Source organism: Carassius gibelio, chromosome B14 (genome assembly GCF_023724105.1).
Source record: "Carassius gibelio isolate Cgi1373 ecotype wild population from Czech Republic chromosome B14, carGib1.2-hapl.c, whole genome shotgun sequence".
NCBI classification, from domain to species: Eukaryota; Metazoa; Chordata; class Actinopteri; order Cypriniformes; family Cyprinidae; genus Carassius; species Carassius gibelio.
This window is the reverse complement of record NC_068409.1, coordinates 21189971-21202147: the sequence shown is the minus strand read 5'-3', so window position 1 is coordinate 21202147 and position 12177 is coordinate 21189971. Positions and strand designations below refer to the sequence as shown.

Below are 12177 nucleotides of genomic sequence, written 5' to 3'. Positions count from 1 at the left end.
ATCAGTCAAGTTCAAGAAATGTTTCTTTCTTGTATTGTTGACTTTATTTTAAATTATTTAAACATTACACACCATGTGACAAAGGGAGAGGTTAAGACATGATAATAGGTGAGCAAACCTTCAGTATGGATCTAAACTGACATAAATCCTTTAAAATAATTTAAGAGAACATTAATTTCCTAAATGTATACATGAGTTTTTTATTAGTATTATATTCCCTTTGGTGCATTAAATGGAAAATATTGTTTTTGGTCTGGTTTCTTTTGGTTCCGTGCATGTGCCAGGCTCAGTTTAAAGGGCAGGAGTTATACCATATGCACCACAATGAAAGTTTTAGAAGTTGTACACCATCTAAACTATCCAAGGACTGACCCAATCTGCTAAGTAATAAATAAATAGTTTTAAATAAGTAAACGTTTCTTCTGAAGCACACCTGGAGAAATGTAAATATCATTAATTTCACAACAACCTGATTTTTCATGTATTCATGTTATTGTGCATAAAGTGCAAAAAATTAAGATCAGATCATTTATTGCACACAAGTATTCAATGCTTGAAAGAATTCATGCTAATGAGAAATTATAAATATATACTAGAATGGAACATAACTCTTGATATAATAGACCTGTATTACACATTCAGACAGAAAGACATGCATCTGTAATGCCAGACACATGAGACACATGTCCACATTGTCCAATATCTTTGCATATTATGAAATACCCACACTCATATCTTGCTCACGAACATATCTTGCTCACAAAGCTTCACGCTCTTTTGGGGCCAGTCTCATCTGAGTCAGGATCCTTCACGCTGTCCTCACTTGGCAGGGACTCTTCACCAGAAGAATGGGAGCTGAAATCTGCTACTCCTGACTCCTGGTCACTATTGTCAGCATCAGAGATTTTTGCTTCGTCTCCAAACAGGCAAAGCTCTGCACTTTCTCTCTCTCTCCTTGTTGTAACATTTCAGGCAAATATCTGGCATTTTACCTGCTCACAGAGAGCCTTTCACAGTCATCAGACAATATAGCTCAGACTGACGTGGGTGCAACTCACGATCAAAACGATTATACAGCCTTCTCCAGTATCTAAACATGGAAAAGACAAGCATTTTTTGCAGTTAAACAAACATACATACCATATATCAGTTACTCTGTAATAGCTGTATTGACTTAAAGATAGTACTAGAGAGACAAATTATGCATGAGAAAGAGAATCAAAATCTGTTTATTTTTTATAGAGGAGATCAAAAAACTATTTAACATGTTCTAACATGCTTAAAACAGTAGGGGGCAGTACTGGGCCTCAGAAGTCCCTGATTCTGGCTCTGATCAGGTTTGAACAGAGGGTTCATGAAATCCTGCTTGTTCACCCACAAATGAGGCCATATGGAATGAGTTTTCTCTTTGATGCTACAGAAAAAAACACATGCAATAAAACATGTTCAGTACTGACATCCGCAGTACCATAAAATTGAACACCAAATTAAGTTTTGTCATTCACGTCATCAAATAAATAGGACAATTACCACAGATCTTTCCTCTCCTTCTGGCTGTTACAAAGGAAGTTGCCATAGTGAAAGGAGTAGATGTGGTTGTGGATGCTGATCAGAAACTTCTCATTGTATTCAAAAGCACAGGGAAACTGTTCCATAAGCTGCCATACACAATCCAGGACACTTCCTTTACCTCTCCAATGAGATGACCGCATCTGAAAAGCCATAAAGTAAATTACATTTAGAATGAGCATTTATTTAGTTAATACATCAAAAAACCTCTGTAAATTAATATAGAGGCCAACCTGTGTGAAAACTTATGTCCAAAAGAAACCCAGTCTCTCTCAATCAGCACCTGCACATAAAATAAAACAGGATTTTACTTAAAATGCCATTCAAATTTAAAATGGGTTTTTAAAAGAAATTCATACTTTAAGCAAGGATAAATTAAATAGCTCAAAAGTGTTGGTAAAGACTTTCATAATCAAATAAATACTGTTCTTTTGAACTTTCTATTCACCAAAAATAAAAATAAATGTTTATAAAGCACCAAATCAGCATTTTAGAACGGCATCTGGAGGATAATATGATACTGAAGACTCAAGTAATGATGCTGGTGTGCATAAGAGGCTTCTTTTAAAAAATATTAAGAAATCCCTCCAACCCAAACAGTTCTTGTGAAACGTATAATGGTAAAATGTCAATTTCCAATGTTAAGATACTTCATATCCCAGTTTAGAAATAACTACAAGCAAGTAATTATCTTAAAACATTATCAAAACATTGATCTAATTGTTGGAGCCTCCTGATCGTCTTGTTTAGTTGATCAATAAAAGGAAGGAACTGCTGGTAAAACCTGTTTGAAAACAATAAACGGTTTAATGATGCATGCACATTAAATGACACACTTCATCTTTGAAAATGGGTCACAGAATCAGTCTACGCATCTGCACATACTGTACCTTCTGCTACCAGTGTATCAGGAAATGAGACTGTATTCACAGACAGAACTAATCTGTGCTAGAAAGTAGGTTCTGCTTTTTATGTTGACCCCATATGAGGGCGAATTTCAAAGAAGAGAGATTTTCCAAACTGTGCCCGGCTATTGAATGAAACCTCTCCAGCAGAGATCTAGCCTCCCTCCAGCAGAGATCAAGCCAGAGTGGATCCGTACAATTAAATGAGTAAGACCCACACTGGCAGCCTGTCAGTTATGCATCTTTTTACACTGTGAACTCTGTGACCTTTGGAGTCAAGTTTACAACTGCACTGTTGCATGCTCTCATTTACCATCAGTCCCTTGAGGGTCCTGTAGTAAGGGTCCAGAAGCACACTGGCCACAGAGCTCACCTGAGCCGTCCTATTCCAGCCATCAGAACAATGAACCAAGACGCTGACCCCTTCCTCTGTCATGGCCTGTGTACATGAGAACATGAAATCAGTACCAGAGCACCCAGGAATGGACTAGAGATTTTTTAACTTAGATATGAAGAGTCCATGATCGATTTTGATGTGTCTCAACCAGTCTGAATTTTCAAGCCCCGTTAGTAATTCTCCCATGGAGGGAGAACACAGAGCCGAAACTAAAAAAACGACAACAGACATTTTGAGAAGATCCAGACAAATTCATTGCTAAACTTAAGTTTATACATAATATGATGAAAACCAGGAGCTTTATTGAGAATTTACAATAGGGAACTGATGTGAGGAGTATTTTTGGATATCCGTAGTTTAGAGAGCTCTTCTTTAAAGTGCTCAATATTTACTTTGGCTTTGCAAAGAAAGCTGGTGACTCATATGTAGCGTCCTCTGTGAGTGTCCTCTTTATTTATGTTACTTAAAATATGCAGAACTGATAAATTGGCTTGATGACAGTCCTGTCTTATGGCTCATAAGTTAGCATGACAACTGAAAGAATTTGAATTTCTAAAAGCGGCATTGATTCTTTTTTCTCCAAACCAACATAAACATTTCTTGTGAGCACTGAAAGGTTTGATATGCCAACAGTTCAAAGGTGATAAGAGTATTTAAGGCCTGGTGACGTCCCATGAGAACGCTCCAGATGAGGGCCCAAGCCAATATAATGAAAAACCTGGTCACTCTTGGTGGCAGAGACCAAACTAACTTTACAGTATTTCCAGGAAACTGCCAGGAAGAATCAAGCATGTTGTAATGAGATCTCTAACAGCCACAGAGTCTCTGCTGGAAGGGTAATCTCTGATTATTAAGCCAGATGACTCCCTAGTGTTTTTCTGGTCAGAATGCTATCACACCCATTGCCGCTATTATTTCTTCAACACTGGAAGATTTCATTCTCACGCCCTCCTTTTCTCAATCAGGGAAAAGGGGTCTCCAATCGTTAAGTCAACAAAACAAAAATAGGCGAGGAATAAAAGCCAGATGGATTCAAAGCACCCCTGCGACACAATCTGCTTTGCCAAGAAACTCTCCTGTGGTACAATCAATGGTTCATTGCAGAATATCTTTATAATAGACAATAAAATTCTAATTAGGCTAAAGTCTTGGTTTTATAAATGCACCATGGGAAGATCTCCTAATAGTTCAAGCTGGTCCACACTCCCCAAAACAGTTTTGACATCTATAGTTGCATGAAGATCCTCTAACACCCACATTTCCAAAAGGTTCTTTCTAGTTGGAAAAAGTTAATGGAAAAAAGCTTATTTTATGAACTGTTAATGGCACCACTGCAAAACTCTCCTTTTAAAACCTTAACAGAAGGATCTCCTACAGTGGTTTATAAGGTGAAATTCACTTAATTTTTCTCACTTAATAAGATGGAGACAATACCCTCTATGAGTTTCTGCTGACTGTCCCTCATCACATGGATGTTTTCAATGCTAATGAACTGGAATTTAATGTTGCAGTAGTTGTCCTTGTTTTCGTAGCCTTTGCCCGCAGCTCGGTTCGCCATTGCATTTAGCTGGAAATACATGAGAGTCTTACATAAAGTGTCTTTCAGGTGTAATTCTGCTATCTGGTCCACTGATATTATTAAGTGGACTGACCTTGGGTCTTTTGTCCACAACATACATGAATCTGCTGCCAGGATTAGACTTCATGATGGCCTGCAGCATTTGCTCATCCTCCAGGCAGAGAGCACTGAAGCCAGAAAGAGGCTGACTGCTGCGACATATCGTGGCCTAAAAAAAAAGACATCATATGAGTAGGTGTTAGCATACAGTATGTTGGCATCCTGCGATGTCATGTTTTTTTTCCTTTTTTTGAATGGACACCAGTAATGATTGGTCCCTGCTCATTAGGTACCCTCAACAAGATAATTCATGGCAAATAAGGGTTGGACAAAATTGTTTAGTTGTACAGTGTTTCTTTAGTATGAAAGTGGTGCAAAATGAATACATTAAAATATCCATGAACAAATATTTCAGTTTCATTATTAATACGTATATTTAAAAAAAATCCAATTATCTATTGAAATTGTGCATTGTAAAGTATTAAAGTAATTCCCAGCCTGGCTCGATAAATAAATTGAGCTTTTTTTAACAAATGGAAAAGAGGAAAGCATAATGTAATAAGAATTTTTTTATTTAATTATTAAAATGTAAAAAATTGATCTAAATTACTGCGAAAAAAATAATCTAAATGATATTTTAATACTTTTCATTCAAATAAATTCTGCTCAATCTACTAAAAATGCATTTATAAGGTCTCAGAGTAATTCCCAGACTGATCCGGTCATGCTCGATTAATAAATTAAACTTAAAGAACAGAAGATCACACTGTCCTCTCTGTGGAATGGGCATTTCATGAGAATTTGGCCCTGGCCTCATAAAACTCTAAATCCTGAAGTTGCAATATTACTTTTTTAGACAATGTTCTAATCATACTTTGGGGTTAACGAACCATGAATGGGGGAGATATTAAACTATAACTGACCCCTTTGGGCCTCACCAGCATGATCCTTATGTGGAAATCACACACAAGTTTATCCATGTGGTTTGAATTCATGTGTCCAAAAGAAAACACAAAGACTCCAAGGGGAATATTTGACCTCAATGAAATGAAATGTCTTTTAACAGAATTCCGAACCCAAGAGGGTGCAGAAGGAGCTTGACCTTGCCTTTAAAATATCCATTATTGCACGCATATGATGCTTGACACATTTAGTATCTTGTCAAGGTAAATGTCTTACAACTCAATGTTGAACTGATTGTTAGTTTGCTCTGTGAAAAGCTGGAGTAGTCTGCACTTTTTTGTAATCAAGCTGGAGTTTAATGCAAAATCAAGCTGCATCATATTTATGGTTAATCAGAAATAAGGTATTTTTATAAGAACACTCAAGTCTCAAGAACTCTGTGTTCTTGAACCTTGAACTCCTCAATCCAATGACAAGTATTTGGCAGGCAAGGACATATAAAGGACATGACAAAATTCTCCACAGCCTCATTAAAAGAGGCAGATGAATACGAAGACTACAGAGAGAAGTGCCGGATGTGCAGCCAGACTCACATGGTTTTCCTTGCAGCGGTATGACAACGTGGGAAATCGACCTCTGCTATGAAACTTCGAGCTTCCTACGATGACGGGGAGGGTGATGGATTTAGGCACAAACAAGTCTGCTGGGTAAGTATCACACACCTGTGTTACAAGGAGAAAAGTTGTGCATAAAACTAGCACTTACATAATATATTGATTGCGTTTACATAGAGATGGTTGGTGAAATACTAACTCTGTACTCTCGGTTGATTGGGGTGACATGCCATAGCTTATTTGGAAGTCCCATTTGATTGTACTCAGCCTTCAGATCTAAAAAGTCCCATGAATGCTCCCTTTCAGCTTTGCCAGCATCGGGATTAAAGGAAAAACAATACAACTCCTCATATTTTTCTGCAAGACAGAAAACAAAATCATGACAGCAATGTCCTGGCACACAGAAATAATTTCTACTTAATTACTTTTGAAAATTTTATTAAATGTACAAATGCTGCAATGATATTGTAATCACGGTATATACCTAAAACCATGCCAAAATGCATGCTAGATGACCCACCTGGCACGGAGAGACGTGAGAGTGAAATGTAAACATTATGGCAGTCGCTCTCTTGAGGAACGATAAACTCTATGATCTGAAAGTTCTTGCAGTAGATTAATAAAGAGTATCCGCCCCGAGATGCTTTATGCTTTACAACATTACACACTAAACTGTGAAGAACCTGTGAAAAATGAACATAAATTGTCAGCTAAAGTGCTTATAAAAAAGAAAATTAACTAATTATTAAATATTAAGAGCATACAAATACCACACAATTACATACTGAAAATGTCACTTACCTAATAGCTCATTTCTGTCTTCAGATCCTTTACCTACAAAATGAGTGTGTGTAGTTTTTAGGTAGAGCGTGCGCACTTGAGGTCTTCGAGAAGAACTTCTGTCCACTAAACGGATATTTTCAACCTGTAATATATTACCACGGTAATTAAACAACATTTGCATTAGTGATGCACTACACTGATGCACCATCTCACAAACATATTAGTGGTCTGAAATGATACTGCATGCTTTAATTATCTGCAATCAAATAGCAAAACCTAAATATATGGCTTTTTTTGTCATTTTCTTTAAATTATAACTAATGTAAACAATAACACATGTAGGCCCTTGTATTTTTATCCTCGCACATTGGTCTCACTGACTGTGTTGAATTCAATTAATTAATCCATTTACAAGTAATAAAACTTCAAGTGACTTATGTTGAGCTTTTGGAAGGAATGCATGGAGATGTGAGGTACATGTCATGAGAAGGGAAAGATTATCATTGTATGGATGCTGGACATTTACCTTTGGCATTCTGATGTGCTCCATCTCTGACCACTACACTTCTGGCGCGTGCAGCTTATCAGGGTACAGAAATACTTCTTAGTGTCATTACTGAACGAGTGATACTGTGTTAATAACCACAATAATATCTGTAGATTTGTTAGAAACGTTGAGCTGCTTTGAATACTGGTTGATACGGTACACATGGCTCCTCCTCCCGTCATCTGTAGTGAGTGATCGTCTCTGTAAGGTCTCTGTGCCACGCTGACCGCTGCTGGGTCCTAAAGCCGAGGCGTTTGGTGGTGTAGGCTAATAAAAGTTAAGTACAATGGTATTCGTGTGAATATATAGCGTATGCATGCCGTTTTCTTAATCTACTCAAATTATATTTTACTCCATTGGATATTTAGGTGATTTTTGAAGTTCTGGATAGAAAAAAAAGACAAAAAAACATTTTCATTGCTGTTGCCCAGAAAAGAAAGACACTTGACTTGTGTGTTGTTGAGACACTACTGTAAGGGTAAATGCAATCTAGTTGCACAAAGGATGTTTTTAAGTCTTCAGAAACATGGTGTTAAAACTATTACAGACATTGTTGGCATATGGGATTAACATGGAGGAACACTTAACACTTAAATAAACAGGAGGTTAATTTTAGATACATTTTAGGTACAAATTGTCAGTTACTTTATCTGATTTTGCCATTGAAAATAGTCCTAAAGCCACAATTAACCGAACCACAACACCCAACAATATTGCTTTTTCTCTTTTTCTTTTGTTGCTGAATAAGGTTTTTTTTTTAGCAAATGACTTATTCACGATTGTAACAATATAATATAATATACAGGTGCATCTTAATAAATTAGAATGTCATGAAAAATTCATTTATTTCAGTAATTCAACTCCAATTGTGAACTTGTGTATTAAATAAATTAAGTGCACACAGACTGAAATAGTTTAAGTCTTTGGTTCTTTTAATTGTGATGATTTTAGCTCTTATTTAACAAAAACCCACCAATTCACAATCTCAATAAATTAGAATATGGTGACACGCCAATCAGCTAATCAACTCAAAACACGTGCAAAGGTTTCCTGAGCCTTTAAAATGGTCTCTCAGTTTGGTTCATTAGGCTACACAGTGCTGATCTGAGAATTGTCCAGAAGACAATCATTGACAGCCTTCACAAAGAGGGTAAGCCACAAACATTCATTTTCAATGAAGCTGGCTGTTCACAGAGTGCTGTATTCAAGCTTGTTAACAGAAAGTTGAGTGGAAGGATAAAGTGTGGAAAGAAAAGATGCACAATCAACAGAGAGAACCGCAGCCTTATGATGATTGTCAAGCAAAAAACTGATTCAAGAATTTGAGTGAACTTCACAAGGAATGGACTGAGACTGGGGTCAAGGCATCAACCACACAACTTGCTACAGTTGTCGTATTCCTCTTGTTAAGCCACTCCTGATCCACCGACAATGTCAGAGGCGTCTTACCTGGGATAAGGTGAAGAAGAACTGGACAGTTGCCCAGTGGTCCAAAGTCCTCTTTTCAGATGAAAGCAAGTTTTGTATTTCATTTGGAAACCAAGGTTCTAGAGTCTGGAGGAAGGGTGGAGAAGCTCATAATCCAAGTTGCTTGAAGGCCAGTGTTAAGTTTCCACAGTCTGTGATGATTTGGGGTGCAATGTCATCTGCTGGTGTTGGTCCATTGTGTTTTTTGAAAACCAAAGTCACTGCACCCGTTTTCCAAGAAATTTTGGAGCACTTCATGCTTCCTTCTGCTGACCAGCTTTTTGAAGATGCTGATTTAATTTTCCAGCAGGATTTGGCACCTGCCCACACTGCCAAAAGCACCAAAAGTTGGCTAAATGACCATGGTGTTGGTGTGCTTGAGTGCCAGCAAACTCACCAGACCTGAACCCCATAGAGTATCTAATGTATGAGGTATTGTCAAGAGGAAAATTAGAAACAAGAGTCTAAACAATGCAGATAAGCTGAAGGTCACTGTCAAAGAAACCTGGGCTTCCATACCACCTCAGCAGTGCCACAAACTGATCACCTCCATGCCTCGCCGAATTGAGGCAGTAATTAAAGCAAAAGGAGCCCCTACCAAGTATTGAGTATGTGTACAGTAAATGAACATACTTTACAGAAAGGCCAACAATTCACTTAATTTTTTATATTTTTTATTTGTATTGGTCTTATGAAGTATTCTTATTTGTTGACTTGATACCAAAGTATTGTTGGACTATTATATCAGCATGCACACTGTGGATTACGTATTGTTGGGCCTGAAACCACTGAGCAAAGATTACGTGACTGAATCATGACGCTTAACCAGGATCAAACATCATTATGACCTTGAACAGTTCAGATGATTACTTGTTTAAAAATAATTAAATGGCAGTAAAATGATGATTACTTGTTTAAAATATCCAATTGACAATCATAGCATACATATTTTCTTATTGACCTGTTTCATCTCTAATGAATCATAGTGATATTTTCCCCCTAAACTATTCATTTTTTTACAGCAAAGATTAAGTTCACAGATAACTATCTCTCATTCTTAAAACCTATCTCCCCAATCTCCCTACACAAAATACATATTGACACTTCTGTGACGTCATATGACTCTTTGAGTTAATCAGTGAGCCTTTTCAGACTTTTCAGATTGTGCAGTTTTGTTGAGGGGAAAATTGCGTAAAGGACTTTGATTTTGCCCATTGACTATTTCACTTCCAGTCACCATTGCATTGTAATTTAGTTCAGTACTATTTACAGGGTCTTCATATTATTTGTTCATTTTGATTGAATAAAGGCAAACCAGTGTTTCATTGCATTTAGGAGATCTATTTTAATAGTTTGCTTATAATTTTACATATATATTACTACAGATATTTCAGATAACAACAATTGTAGTAGATTTTATGGCCTACCATCTTTCTTAAAATATGTTGAAGCTTGCAGAATTTGAGTAGGCCTACTATAGTACATATATGTTTTATAATGTATTTTGCCTGAAAACATACATGCACTCACCTGCGTCATTCCCCCTTCTTTAAACATACCTCTGATAACCACCCATGACCCAGATGTTAGTACACTTAATCATATTGTATATGTAATGGCAAGGAAAGACCTGCAGGAGCAACCTATGTTAAGTGCTCTGCTCAGGGCCATAATGGTTAATCAAGCAGGATTGTGATCCCAGTAATGACCCAGTTTCTGTAACTAAGGATTTCTTCATCAGCCTTCATAACACTTTTGTTTTTATTATATCATTAGTTGACATGCAAAAATCAACAAATGTATTTTGATTTCTGGCCTAGTAACCAAAGAAAAAAGAAAGAAAGTTGGATACATGCTCCTTGGGGTAGTTTTCCAAAAGACTACTGCGCTGAAAAGGATTAGACAAATTGAGCTCCTTTGTAATAAAAAAAGCATTAAGTAGATCTTGCAATACACAGAGGTGATCATTTCAGGCTTCACTTTGGTATTCAATATAAATAAGATTATGGGCATTAACAAAGGTTCCTGGGTCAGTATGTGAATTCACTGCATGAGGTAATAGTCACTCCTTTCTATTGCACTTAATGCAATACCCTTACTGTACCAGATAATGCTTTCTTAGCATAAAAATAAAGTTTTGTCATCTTACCTTCACCAGATTCTCCTTAGGAAATGCAGTTATGTCATAGATGATCATTTTCCCATGCCTTTGCTCATTTTAACTGATCAGACTGGTCTAGATTTTCAAGAGTCAGCGCAGTATGATTCAAGTCTAGACTTATAGTCTTCTGGTAACCGTTGTGAGTTTAAGTGGAGCACAGGATCATTACTGGTTTCATTCCTTCAATCAGGCTGAAAATGTTAAAGATGGTTCTTTTTGTCCTTTAATGGAGGATGGTTAAAAGGTAACTAAACTCTAAGGACTCCACTGTTGGTTGTGTCATCAAAACAAAAGCAAGCACAAAGTGACACTCATTGCATAAAAGTTATTTGCTCTCATAGATAAAGAGGGAGAGAGGGCAGTTCATCTTTGTAACAGCTGTGTGCATTTTGCAACAATGACACTGCATGAAACTAAAATTTTTTGCTCAGGTTTTCTGATTTGTATCCTTATATTCTTATCTGTACCCATTAGCTTGGACTGTCCTCATGTCTTCCCACTAATAATTGACTTGAACATTTCCTGGTGACAGCTCTGTTAAGTGGTGTGGAGTGTCACTATGACAAACAGTTTCAGCGCTGCTGTATAACGGTGTTGACATTAGAACCAATATTTTAACTGTGGTCATGTGCGTGACATTGCCAATCTTGTACATCAGTGAGGTCTGCCTGTCCTGAGAGACAGAGGAAAACATGGTTGTATGACCTGAAATTAATGTGCAGCTGAAAAAAATTAGCAGTTCAACTGGTTTCTTCCCATTTCTCAAGGAATCTTGTCTTCTTTTTTCTCTACTGTGAAGGACTACATTGGCAGATGAATGCAGCTGCTCTTTGGACTTGATTTGATGCCTGAAAAGGCCTCTGGGTTTTAGACTTACAATGAGAGAAGTTCGCCAGCACATATTCAGTAGTCTTTTATGCAATATAAAGGTTGTCAAAGTGAAATGGTCCTAGAGGTTCTGTTCTAATGATAGACATCTTATGATGTTTCAAAAGTTCTTTTAGCAAGTAATTGCATCAGGTTTTTAATGTCATTTCTTTTGATTCATGTCAGGTCTGTCTTTACCTGATGACTGTGCCAGCACTGGCAAATGTGCTAAACAACATTCCCTGAATTTCTGTAAAGCAGTCTGTTCTGCTGTTTCCTTGGATAGTGTATGAATGTTTGCAATGGTGGCTCTTACCCATCCATTTAGGGTGGCATTTGCTTTCAC

General features: G+C 37.1%; 1 pseudogene; it reads right to left on the bottom strand.

Annotated features, from left to right (window-relative positions):
• Positions 1-21: 21 nt before the first annotated feature.
• Positions 22-11000, bottom strand: LOC127971291 (myotubularin-related protein 7-like; annotated as a pseudogene).
• Between the last annotated feature and the right edge of the window lie 1177 nt (positions 11001-12177).